A 12396-nucleotide genomic window follows, 5' to 3' on the forward strand; every position below is an offset into this window, starting at 1 on the left:
CCCAGAGAGATCTAGGAAAGGAAGGAATACCATTGTCAGGGAAGCAAAGTATGGAAGAGAAAGGGGAAAGAAACCAGGAATGTCCCACACACATAATGCAAATACCTTACAAGGGCTTCATCTTCTATCTTTCCAGTTCATCTATAACTGCCATGAAGTGGATTGTCCAAGGAGAACTCAGGGTTATAAACTTAGGGTTATATAAATTCTGGCTCTTCAGGTTATGAGCTGTGAGCTCTTAGAATAGTTATGTAAACAGTAGCCATACAAAGCTGTATATCTGCCTGAATTTATGTACTTGTGGACATGTTTAACATGAATAAAGGCATGTAGTTGGGTAAATAATAAGTGTTCAGGTCAACTGAAGGGTGTACTGTGTGTGTGTAAAGATAAATAGGATATTGACTGTCACTTGTGTCAAATGACAGCAGTGTGATTTGAGAACACTGGAGAATATTTCATATGCAAAGATGGAGTGAAAGGTCAATGGTTTTATTCATAATCCAAGAAGTAGGGTCAGGAAACCAGGACTAGAGTAGGAAGATCATTAAAAAAAAAAAAAAATCACAAAACTATCATCTACAATGAGGCCCGGAGCCCTGGGAACCAAGAAACTTGGTCTAAAGACTCAAAAACAGAAATGAAGCGTTAGTCTGGCTCAAACTTCTGAATTATGGGGAGTCATTGAAGGTATTAGAGAGTGACAGTCATATCTGTGATGGAAAAAGGTGTCACTGAAAATGTACCTAGTGAATGCGGAAGGGAGAAGCTGAGTGTAAGAGACTAACTTTATAGCAGCAGTCTATGCTGGTGGATGATGATAATTTTTGATAAAAATGAGTTCATCATTAGACAAATTATACAAAACTCTTAAGAGTGTGAGTGAACTGCAGGGCATGCTGAAATCCTGAATTCAAAAGACTGAAATGAAGGAGAGATCAGGAATGGAAGAGGTGAGCAAAGGGCCAAGAGAGGAGACGGTACCAAAAAGGAAGGATTGAGTGAGCTCTTCAGTCCACTACAGAAGATGAGCAGAAGATGGTGCACACTGAAGGACGCCAATAAGATTTAGGAAATCAATGGTCCCTGGTGATCTTGGATAGAACAATTTTAGAGGAGGTTGAAGGACCAGAACCATATTGTGGATGGATGATGCATAAGTGGGAGGTAGAGATGTAAAAGCAGGTGCATGATATGGAACATGATGGAAACCATGGCTGGAGCTTTGATTCCCTCTGACCATGTTTCTTTCACTTTTCTAGTCCCCTCCTACTTTCCAACAGTTTTGATACAGCCTGAATTTTCTCTAACAAGCTTTCCCCTATTGTCTTTTGTTACATATTCTCCTCCCTCCCTCTTTCTTTCTTTCTTCCTTTCTTGTCGCCCTCTTTGCTCCTACATTCTCTCCCACTTGAGCTGCTCTAGAGACTTACAGTCAGAACTGCCTGTTTAAGAGTTGTTTCACTTTGTCTTGCCATCTTTCACTCCCTCATCTACAATAATGTGGTAACTTTCTCTCAAGTCTCCACTGTGGCTGTCTTGTATTAATCAAGAAGTAAAACAAATTTTTGATGAAGGTGCAAAGACCATTCAATAAGGAGAGAGCAGTCTTTTCGACAATGATGTTGGGACAATTGGATATCTACAGGCAGAAAAACACTAAAGTCGGGCCTCTACCTCAGACCACATGCAAAAATTAACTCAGGAACTTGCCTGGCAGCCCAGGGTAACCACTCTGTGCTTCCAGTGCAGGGGGTGCAGGCTTAATCCCTGGTTGGGGAACTAAGATCCCACACACCATGGGGCATCAATTCAGTTCAGTTCAGTCACTCAGTCGTGTCCAACTATTTGTGACCCCATGGACTGCAGCATGCCAGGCTTCCCTGTCCATCACCAACTGGCGGAGTCTACCCAAACTCATGTCCATTGAGTCAGTGATGCCATCCAACCATCTCATCCTCTGTCATCCCTTTCTCCTCTCAACTTCAATCTTTCCCAGCATCAGGGTCTTTTCCAATAAGTCAGTTCTTTGCATCAGGTGGCCAAAGTATTGGAGTTTCAGCTTCAATATCAGTCCTTCCAATGAATATTCAGGACTGATTTCCTTTACAATGGACTGGTTGGATCTCCCTGCAGTCCAAGGGACTCTCAAGAGTCTTCTCCAGCACCACAGTTCAAAAGCATCAACTCTTTGGCACTCAGCTTTCTTTATAATCCAACTCTCACATCCATACATGACTACTGGAAAAACCATAGCTTTGACTAGATGGATCTTTGTTGGCAAAATCATGTCTCTGCTTTTTAATATGCTATCTAGGCTGGTCATAACTTTTCTTCCAAGGAGCAAGCATCTTTTAATTTCACGGCTGCAGTCACCATCTGCAGTGATTTTGGAGCCCCCCAAAATAAAGTCTGTCACTGTTTTCACTTTTTCGCCATGAAGTGATGGAACCAGATCCAGAAATAAATACATAAATAGTAATAATGATAAGATAAAACAATAATTTTAAAAATTATCAATATGGATCAAAGACCAAAATGAAGAAGCTAAAACTATAAAAATCAGTAGGAGAGAACATGGAAATAAACTTCAGTGACGTTGGGCTAAGTCACCAAAAGCTCAGTGACTAAAGCAAAGGTTAAAACATTGGACTTCATTGAAAGTAAAACTATTTGTTCTTCAAAGGATATCAAGAAAGTGAAAAAACAATACAAAGAATGGGAGAAAATATTTAGAAATGATACATTTGATAAGAAACATTTATCTAGAATACATAGAGAATTCTTACTACTCAATAGTGAAAAGACAAATTGCCCAATCTAAAAAGAGGCAAAGGACTTTTATCCAGATAAGATATACAAATGGCCAATAAGTTCATGACAGATTATCAATATTACTAGCCATTAGGGAAATGCAAATAAAACCCACAATGAGAGACCACTTCATACCCACTAGGGTGGCTATAATCTAAATAACAGACAAGAACAAGTGTTGACCAAGATGAGGAGAAATTATGTCTTACATGTAACACTGGTGGGAATGGAAAATGGTATAGCTGTTTGGAATACAATCTGATAGTTTTCCTCAAAATGTTAAACAGAGTTGCTATATGACCTAAGAATTCCACTCCTATGTATATAACAGAGAGAAATAAAAATGTATGTCTACAGCAAAACCTATATATTAAGTTGGCCAAAAGTCCATTCAGGTTTGTCCATAAATGGAAACATAATGCTAAATGAAATGAGAGCAGCATGAAAGATCAGGTATTATATGACTCTATTGACATGAGATATCTGAGACAGGTCAACCCATAAAGACCAAGCAACCAAGTGGCTGCCTGGGAATGGGGGGCATGGAGGGAGGAACACAGTGAAGAGTTTGTGGGAGGCAGGAAAGTTATGGCTGAGAGTTATGGGGGTTTGGTGGGGGTGAAGGCTTTAGATAGTGATGATGATTGTACAACTTTAAGAATATACTAAAAACCACCGATTTGTACACTTGAAATGGTGAATGATGATATTTGAATTATACCTCAATTAGAAAGTGTAAAAGAGGAGGAGAAAAAGGAAGGAGAGAAGAAGAAGAAAGAGAATAAAGAGGAAGGGACAGAGAAGGAGAGCGAGAAGAAAAGTAGCAAATGTTACATGTAGAATTACCAGACGGTAGTAAAGAAGGACCATGAGTTCCAAGAATTCAGGAAAATGACTGGAAGGTAAGCTGGCCATCTCTTCAATAAAGATTAGATTCATTGAAACTCCAGATTCACGTGGTCCTTTCAACTCATCACCCTGATGGCAGGGACCATCTTAAACTGTACTCACCAACTACCAGTTCATTTGTAATGTAACACTGAGCTTTTGCACACCATGCTGTGGGGGCTATAGGTTTGGATAGATAATTTGATGTGCCCTAGACCAGGTGGTGTGTGCTCCCCAGACTTTTTCTAAAATTATGATTTAAATCTGAAAAGAATTTTCAACAATTAGAGCATGCACTCACACAATAATAATAATAATCATGGAGTAATAACTAATTTTGACATAGTACAAAATAAATATTCAGCTAGGATGACCTATTTCTCTTCTGAACTTCTCTAAGCTTGAATTTCAACTCTCTCTGTGGTCTTAACTGCACCCTCTCTTCTATTATGCTACTTTAAGTTCTGGATTGTTCTACTGATAGATTAGAAGTCCTTCAGCGAAGAATCATCACTGTATGCTGGGGGGCCTAGCCCAGGACCTGCCAACAGTATCTTAGGCTCTGTTTCAGTTCAGTTCAGTTCAGTTCAGTCACTCAGTCGTGTCCGACTCTTTGCGACCCCATGAACCTCAGCATGCCAGGCCTCCCTGTCCATCACTAACTCCCTAAGTCCACACAAACCCATGTCCATCGAGTTGGTGATACCATCCAGCCATCTCATCCTCTGTTGGCCTCTTCTCCTCCTGCCCTCAATCTTTCCCAGCATCAGGGTCTTTTCCAATGAGTCAGCTCTTTGCAACAAGTGGCCAAAGTATTGGAGTTTCAGTTTCAACATCAGTCCTTCCAATGAACACCCAGGACTGATCTCCTTTAGGATGGACTGGTTGGATCTCCTTGCAGTCCAAGGGACTCTCAAGAGTCTTCTCCAGCACCACAGTTCAAAAGTATCAATTCTTTGGCACTCAGCTTTCTTCACAGTCCAACTCTCACATCCATATATGACCACTGGAAAAACCATAGCCTTGACTAGACGGACCTTTGTTGGCAAAGTAATGTCTCTGCTTTTTAATATGCTATCTAGGTTGGTCATAACTTTCCTTCCAAGGAGTAAGCATCTTTTAATTTCATGGCTGCACTCACCATCTGCAATAATTTTGGAGCCCAGAAAAATAAAGTCTGACACTGTTTCCACTGTTTCCCCATCTATCTGCCATGAAGTGATGGGACCAGATGCCATGATCTTACTTTTCTGAATGTTGAGCTTTAAGCCAACTTTTTCACTCTCCTCTTTCACTTTCATCAAGAGGCTCTTTAGTTCTTCTTCACTTTCTGCCATAAGGGTGGTGTCATCTGCATATCTGAGGTTATTGATATTTCTCCTGGCAATCTTGATTCCAGCTTGTGCTTTCTCCAGCCCAGCGTTTCTCATGATGTACTCTGCATATAAGTTAAATAAGCAGGGTGACAATATACAGCCTTGACATACTCCTTTTCCTATTTGGAACCAGTCTGTTGTTTCATGTTCAGTTCTAACTGTTGCTTCCTGACATGCATACAGAATTCTCAAGAGGCAGGTCAGGTGGTCTGGTATTCCCATCTCTTTCAGAATTTTCCACAGTTTATTGTGATCCACACAGTCAAAGGCTTTGGCATAGTCAATGAAGCAGAAATAGATGTTTTTCTGGAACTCTCTTGCTTTTTTGATGATCCAGCAGATGTTGGCAGTTTGATCTCTGGTTCCTCTGCCTTTTCTAAAACCAGCTTGAACATCTGGAAGTTCACGGTTCACATATTGCTGAAGCCTGGCTTGGAGAATTTTAAGCACTACTTTACTAGCGTGTGAGATGAGTGCAGTTGGGCTCTGTTTATGGGTGGACAAATCAATGAACCTCCACTTCCATTTGGAATTGGACAGAGGACACATGTAAAGAACTGAAAGAAAAATATATATATATAAGCATGTTACTGATCTCAGAAGCGAAGGGAATTTGTAGCTTCTGCCCTTCCTGTTTCCCCAGCCTGTTTCCCAGAGACACAGTCACAGTCCTCTCCTACGCTGGAGCAGTTTCTGTTACTGTTTTTTAACAGCTGGGGCATGGTGCACCCTGTTCCCTTTACTACACTAGGCAGATTTTGGAAATTGTTGAAAACTCTGACTGGTCTTAATGTTTAACCATCTGGAAGCAGTTGAGTTCCTCTATAGATGTTCTTTGAAACACAGATGAATCCAGAATTCAGGATGTAGATGAGTCATTTTCTTTCTGGAACTCCCATGGCCCCCTCAAGAGCACTTCTTACGCGGCCACTACAAACCCCAGTGTCAGAGCTCGCCATGGCTTCCTCCTGCAGAGAGGCGCATTCAAGGGAGTCCTGTGGGGTGTGAGTTGTTCAAGGGGAAAGCTAAGCTTTGTACAGGATTTAAAGAGCCCCAGAAATCTGTGAAGCTCTTCTGCTGCTGTTGCCTATGTTCATAGACTTTGGTACTATCTGCTTTCTCATCCCATAGCAGGCGGAAAATATTTTCAGAAATTTTTTGTTTCCACACAAAAATGGTATTTAGATTTTACTTTTGGAGAGGGGAATTCAGAATTCTGTGGAAGAATTAAAATGCATCCAATACACTTTAAGATATCTTTAGAAATCTAATGTCTATTAGGTTACAGGAGGAAGTGTGACTTCTCCAAGATTTCGTTTGCTCACAACTTATCACATTGGATATTTTTTTTCTTTCATTCCAATAATATGTGCCAACAACATGTAGGCTCACAAAGTGCTTTTTCAGGCTGCCCTCAATTACTGCTCACCAGATGACTATGAATTTCATTTCAGGGACAAAGAAAGGCTGAGAATGGTGTTGTGACCTCCTGAGATCACACACAGGTGACAACAGACCAGGACACCAAAATCAGTAACCAGGCTTTGGGTTGTATAATTTCTATTTAACCCCCCACATTATCCCATTATACTTAGATGTTTGAAGGCCAGATCCCCAGGGGAGAAAAGCATAACAATTTGAGGACATATTTTCCAAAATTAATATTGACAGGGAAAAAATTAGCCTCAAAATGTAAAGAGGAGGCACATGGTGGGTTTCAATCTCTCTCTATTTGGTTCATAATCACATTTCCCTTCTGATCACAGAGCAGAGGTTTCTTCTGCCTCAGACTGAATGTACAGATAATGGGAACCCCAGGTTTTGGGTCTAGGATTCAACAAACATTCTACCATGACAAAGGTTCACTGCTTTCCATGCTGGCATAAAATGGAAATGCTCTAACGTTCCCATATGCAAACAACTTGCCAAAACAGTGTTGTGTTTCAAAAGCCATGTTCTGAACAGAGACAAGATCTCAGTACAAGCTGTGGGAGCAGGGTGAATTTATGGAGCAGAAAGTATGGGCTGAGGAAGAGATCAGCTCAGTAACAGTTTACTGGCCTTGCTGTTCTCTTAAGAGGCACTAATGGTAGTGGACTGGTGCAATGGAAGTAAACCCAGCTTCACTTAAAGCAGTAGCATGAAATTGGTTGCAATAAAATTATGCATTAAGTGTGCATTATGTTTAATAAGACTGGATTGCACTTCCCATGTTTACTCTGTGACTACTGAGGCTGATCCAATTTTCTAAAGTTCTCCAATTGGTTCACGATCGAGTTTCCGGCCAGAAGGTCAAATTTCCCTTGCTGTTATTATATGTCTCTATTACTTTACTATGGCATTTACACTTTATATTCATTACCTTTTTTTTCCTGTCTCTTGAACCTTCCCTATTCCAAAATGTTCCCTGTAGATGGCCCGTTTGACACAAATTAGAACAACCTTGATAGCTGTCAACTGGAGACTATCTGAGAACAAAAGGACATTACTGCAAGCCAGCACTGGAGGTAATTTCTTGTGCTTTCTCTGAAGGCTTCTTAATGGCCTTTGAGAAATTATACAATTCAGATCTGCAACCCGGAGACAAAAGAATGAATATTGGACAGCCTAGGAAGCGTATGACTTGGTCTTTAGATTCTACTGTCCAGGGGTTGGAATATTATCATTAGAAAGTAGCAACATCTATTTTCATTTCACCATATGTGTATTTATTAATTCATCTAATTAGCAAATATTCATGGAGAATCTACTATGTTCCAGATACTGTGAATGTGATGGGAATGTACACCAATTAATAAGGCATGATCCTACTCTAATTTTATGGTCTAACAGGGATGGGATGTAGGGAGATTGATACATAAAGATACAATCTCAAGACAGTGAGATAAATGACATATTAGAAGAAAGAATGCAATGCTGTGGCAGCAATAAGGAAGGATAATTAGTTTTTCTGGTGGAGAATAAATAGCCTTGGCAGAAAAGGTGAAACCATTTTATTTAAAAAATGGAAAAGGGGAAATGAAGGACATACTGAGCAGAGAAAATGGCATATGCAAGGCAGGGAGATGTGAAAGAGGACGGTATATTTGGGAAATCACAAGTAGATTTCAAGGGGCCTTAAATGGTACAAGGGTTGGGATGGAATGTGAAATAATAGGAAATGAAGCCAGAGGGTGAGGAAGGCTTAACTTCAATGACACTGAGGGTTTAGATATTACCCCGTAGTCCTGGAGGCATCACTGACAAATTCTCCCAAATTAAAGTTGGTCTTTTACGTCTGAAAACTGGTTTAAATTGAGTGAAAAATAAATAGGGCCCCTTTAAAACATCTTTCTGGAAGAATACATTGCATGCGTGCTTAGTCACTCAGTTGCGTCCGACTCTTTGCGACCCCATGGACTGTAGCCCATCGGGCTCCTCTGTCCATGGGCTTCTCCAGGCAAGAATACTGGAGTGAGCTGCCATTTTCTTCTCCAGGGGATCTTCCTGACAAGGGATCAAACCTGTGTCTCCTTTCATTGGTAGGCAGATTCTTTACTACTGAGCCCCTGGGAAGTTCCAGAATACATTGAGGGGAATGTAAAATAACACATGGCCTATACATATTTTTGTATACATTATGCAATACATATGCATGTGATACAGTCATATGCATGTAATAGGTACGTATGTGTATTTTATTTTATTGCTTTAAATTTTTATTGGAATACAGTTATTTTATAACGTGTTAGTTTCTACTATACGGCAATGTGAATCAGCTATACGTATACATATATCCATTCTTTTGTGGATTTCCTTTCCATTTAGATCACCACCGAGCACTTAGCAGAGTTCCCTGTGCTATACAGTACGTTCTCATTAGTTACCTACTTTACACATTGTATGACTAGTTTATACATGTCAATCTCAAGCTTGCAATTCATCCCACCCCCTTTTTCCACCTTGATATACACACATTCATTTTCCACTTCTGTGTCTCTATTTCTGCTTTGTAAATAAAATCAACTATACCAATTTGTATATATATTTTAGATTTACACATGTGCCTTATAACATGGGCTTGACAGTACTCTCCTGTGACCTTTTAAATAGTCATGGAGTTCAACCATGATGAATTAATGGGTATTGTTTTTACTGTCCCACTGTAAACAACTCTAAAATTGAACATATAGACATTGCACAGCAAAGCGTTCAGAACTCTAATTTTAAGAGCAGGGAAACACGTAAGGTGAGCTCCACATTCATCCTAGGTTTCTGCATGGGAGTATTTTTTAAACTTCTGCCCACAGTAGTGGAGCCAAACAGAAAGCATCAGTCTCCCTAGGCAATGGGTAACACAGGTCAGAATTCAGGGCTGCTATGGTAGTTAACTTTGCAAGGCAAGGTACTAGAGGAAGAAAACTATACAGACAAGGACCTCTAGAAAATTTCACAAAGTCCTACATTGTTTGTGAAACGATATAAGAACAAAAAAATTTTTTTATAACTGTAAATTAAGTCTGTAGATAAATTCAAATGGAGTTGTAAAAAAAAAAGTGCATTTGATTTGTCCCTTCTTTATCCTTTAGCTAACTTTCAGATTCAACTCTCTCAAACTTTCCTTGCCAGAGTCAGATAGTCCCTTCTTTAATGTCCTAAAGCATGTTTTATAATCTTTCCTAATCCCTCTATAATGCTGCATTGTGTATTGCATGTGGTTATTCATGCAAATGCTTATTTTTCACACTATGCTGTGGGCTCCTCCATCTCCGCATCCCCAGAGGTCAGTGGCTAGAACAAACGAATGATGGATAGATGGATGGAAGGGTGGCTGAAAAATTTTCTGCCCACTTTTGCCACAATGGTCAGAACCAAAAAGAGTAAAAAATAAAAGGAGACAGAGTTATATTCCTCTCCAAAAGAGGGAGCAATAGTTAATATCACCTGGATAGCTCTCAGTATTAGCAAACTTAGGAAATTCAAGTTAGTGTCAGATAAATCCTTAGCTTGCTGAATATATTTTTATCTAAATAATTTATGAAGTTACTTATAAAATAAACTTTTAATTTTCTATATATTTTATTTTTAGCATTCCACATTCATATAAAATATACAAAATTTTTATTTCATGATATGGATAGTGTACTGAATGAAATTCTGTTGCTAAATTTGCTACTTTTGATTAAATCAGTTTGGCTGTCATCATCTTACTAAGTAATTTCTTTTCCACTTTTATTCCAAACATTTATTATCAAATTTTTAAGCACACAGAAAAGTTGAAGAATTGTATAAGCAGTATTATACACACCTTGTAGACACAATAATTATTAACATCTTGCTGTATTTATATCTCAATCTACATACATATAGGTATTTATTTTTTGCTAAAAACAATTTATAAACATTATGGCTCTTTACCCCTAAATATTTCACTCTGCATCCCCTAAAATTAAAAGCATTAGTCAACTTTACCCCAATACCATTATTTCATCCAGAAAATTAATAATCATTATCTAATGAATAGTCTATATTCAAAATTTTCCAAACTGATCCTACATCATATTACATGGATTTTTTTTTTCTTTTTTCAAACTAGGATCCATGAGGGCTTCTACATTTTGTTTGATTGTTAGGTCACTTTTATTTCTTTTCCTCTGCTAAAGTTCCCACAGAAACTTTCTTTCATGACACACTTCTTGGAGACACCATGTCAGTTGTCATCCAAATATCCTCGTTCTGAAGCTGTCTCATGGTTTCTTCGTGGTGTTGTTTAACAGCTTCCTCAACTATTTGTGTTTCCTCTGCCCCAGAACTAAGGCTAGACACTTAATTAAGTTCAAGTTATAAACAGGTTTTTTTGCCAAAATACGCCAATAATTATGCTGAGTATTCCATATTCCTTCAAAAAGCACATTATGTCAAGCTGCTCTGTGAAGAGTGATACTGAGTTCCATCACTCCATTATAAAGGAGGAGATTTTTACTTTACTGGGAGCAATTAATCTCAACATGAACATTTAGTAGAGCTATCATCTGTGAAATGTCTAGGTGCCGGGCAGGTGTTAAATTTCTATCTCTTACAGCAATCTCGTATGGTAAAGATAATGCTCTCCATCTAAAGACAAAGAAACCAAAACTCTGGAAGGTTGACACTTTGCCCAACAAGAGAATCTCTTCTGAAGCCATATCCCCTACAACACTGATGTGTGTATAAGGGTAGGGAGGGGGTTCTGGTTCTTAATCTATTTCTTTGGTAGATAAAAAGAATAACAATATTTTTCCAAAATCAGTGGTTGATGCAAATTTAGTCCCGGAAATGTAAGACAAAACTTGTCATTCATGTTTTGACCCTTCAAAGTTGTCCTTATGATGTTCTTACTGAACATTCAGATTATCTTGAAAACAAAGTAAAACTACAAATTGGTTCCTATTGAAAACCCATAGACTCTCTTGTTTGAGGAAAACTGATTTTATAATATCTTGGGTAACCTGTATAACACACAAGGTAATCATAAGACTATTTTAATTTTAATCAATATCTTATATCAAATTTAAAAATCAATAGTTGAGGCTTTATCACTAAATAATCTTTCAAAGTAGCTTTGAATGTTTTACTTATTAAAAAACTGTCTTACAAATAGTTCTCCATTTCTTAAACAAACATAAATAGGATTGTTCTTAATAGAACTCAACTTTTTATTTTACATAGATATTAGCATTAAACTGTAATTTTGGAAACATATCTTCCCACTTGAACTTGGAGGACAAGGCTGCAGGAACATGGGTGAGAACACCTTTTCCCTCACAGCTATGAAACTTGCGGGAATTGACAGGTAAATCTACCTCAGGTTTTCATGACAATAAAAGTTATTTGTTTCATTGCTACTCTTATGCTCCATTCTATTCCATCTTGAGAGGAAGGAAAACATCCAACCTTTCAGAGACAACCTTTCTTACACTTTCCCTTCACATGGACTCTTCCCCTAAAGAGCAGTGCCTCTGGGCTGGGAGTATGTGGGGTCCTGGGAGAACACCCAGGATAGAAGACAGAGAACTCGCAAAGGACGACTGCTGGCTGAAAAGGAGATAATTACTATCATGTGAGAATTTATATACTTATTTTACATTTAATAAATGTCTTTAGACTCAGATTGGAAAATACCAGAATTGTCTACACTCCCTGTCTGCACCTCATACTTAATTCCCTACAGTCTGGCTTCTACCATCATCAACTTCATTTAAAACTGCTTAGTCCTTATACAACTCGCTTTCTCTGTAGCATCTCATGTAGCACATTCTTTCCTTGGCTCTCTCTCTTCCCTTGTAGTACATTACACTCC

The sequence above is a fragment of the Giraffa tippelskirchi genome, chromosome 1, assembly GCF_054371585.1.
Source record: "Giraffa tippelskirchi isolate mGirTip1 chromosome 1, T2T-mGirTip1v1.2.pri, whole genome shotgun sequence".
NCBI classification, from domain to species: Eukaryota; Metazoa; Chordata; class Mammalia; order Artiodactyla; family Giraffidae; genus Giraffa; species Giraffa tippelskirchi.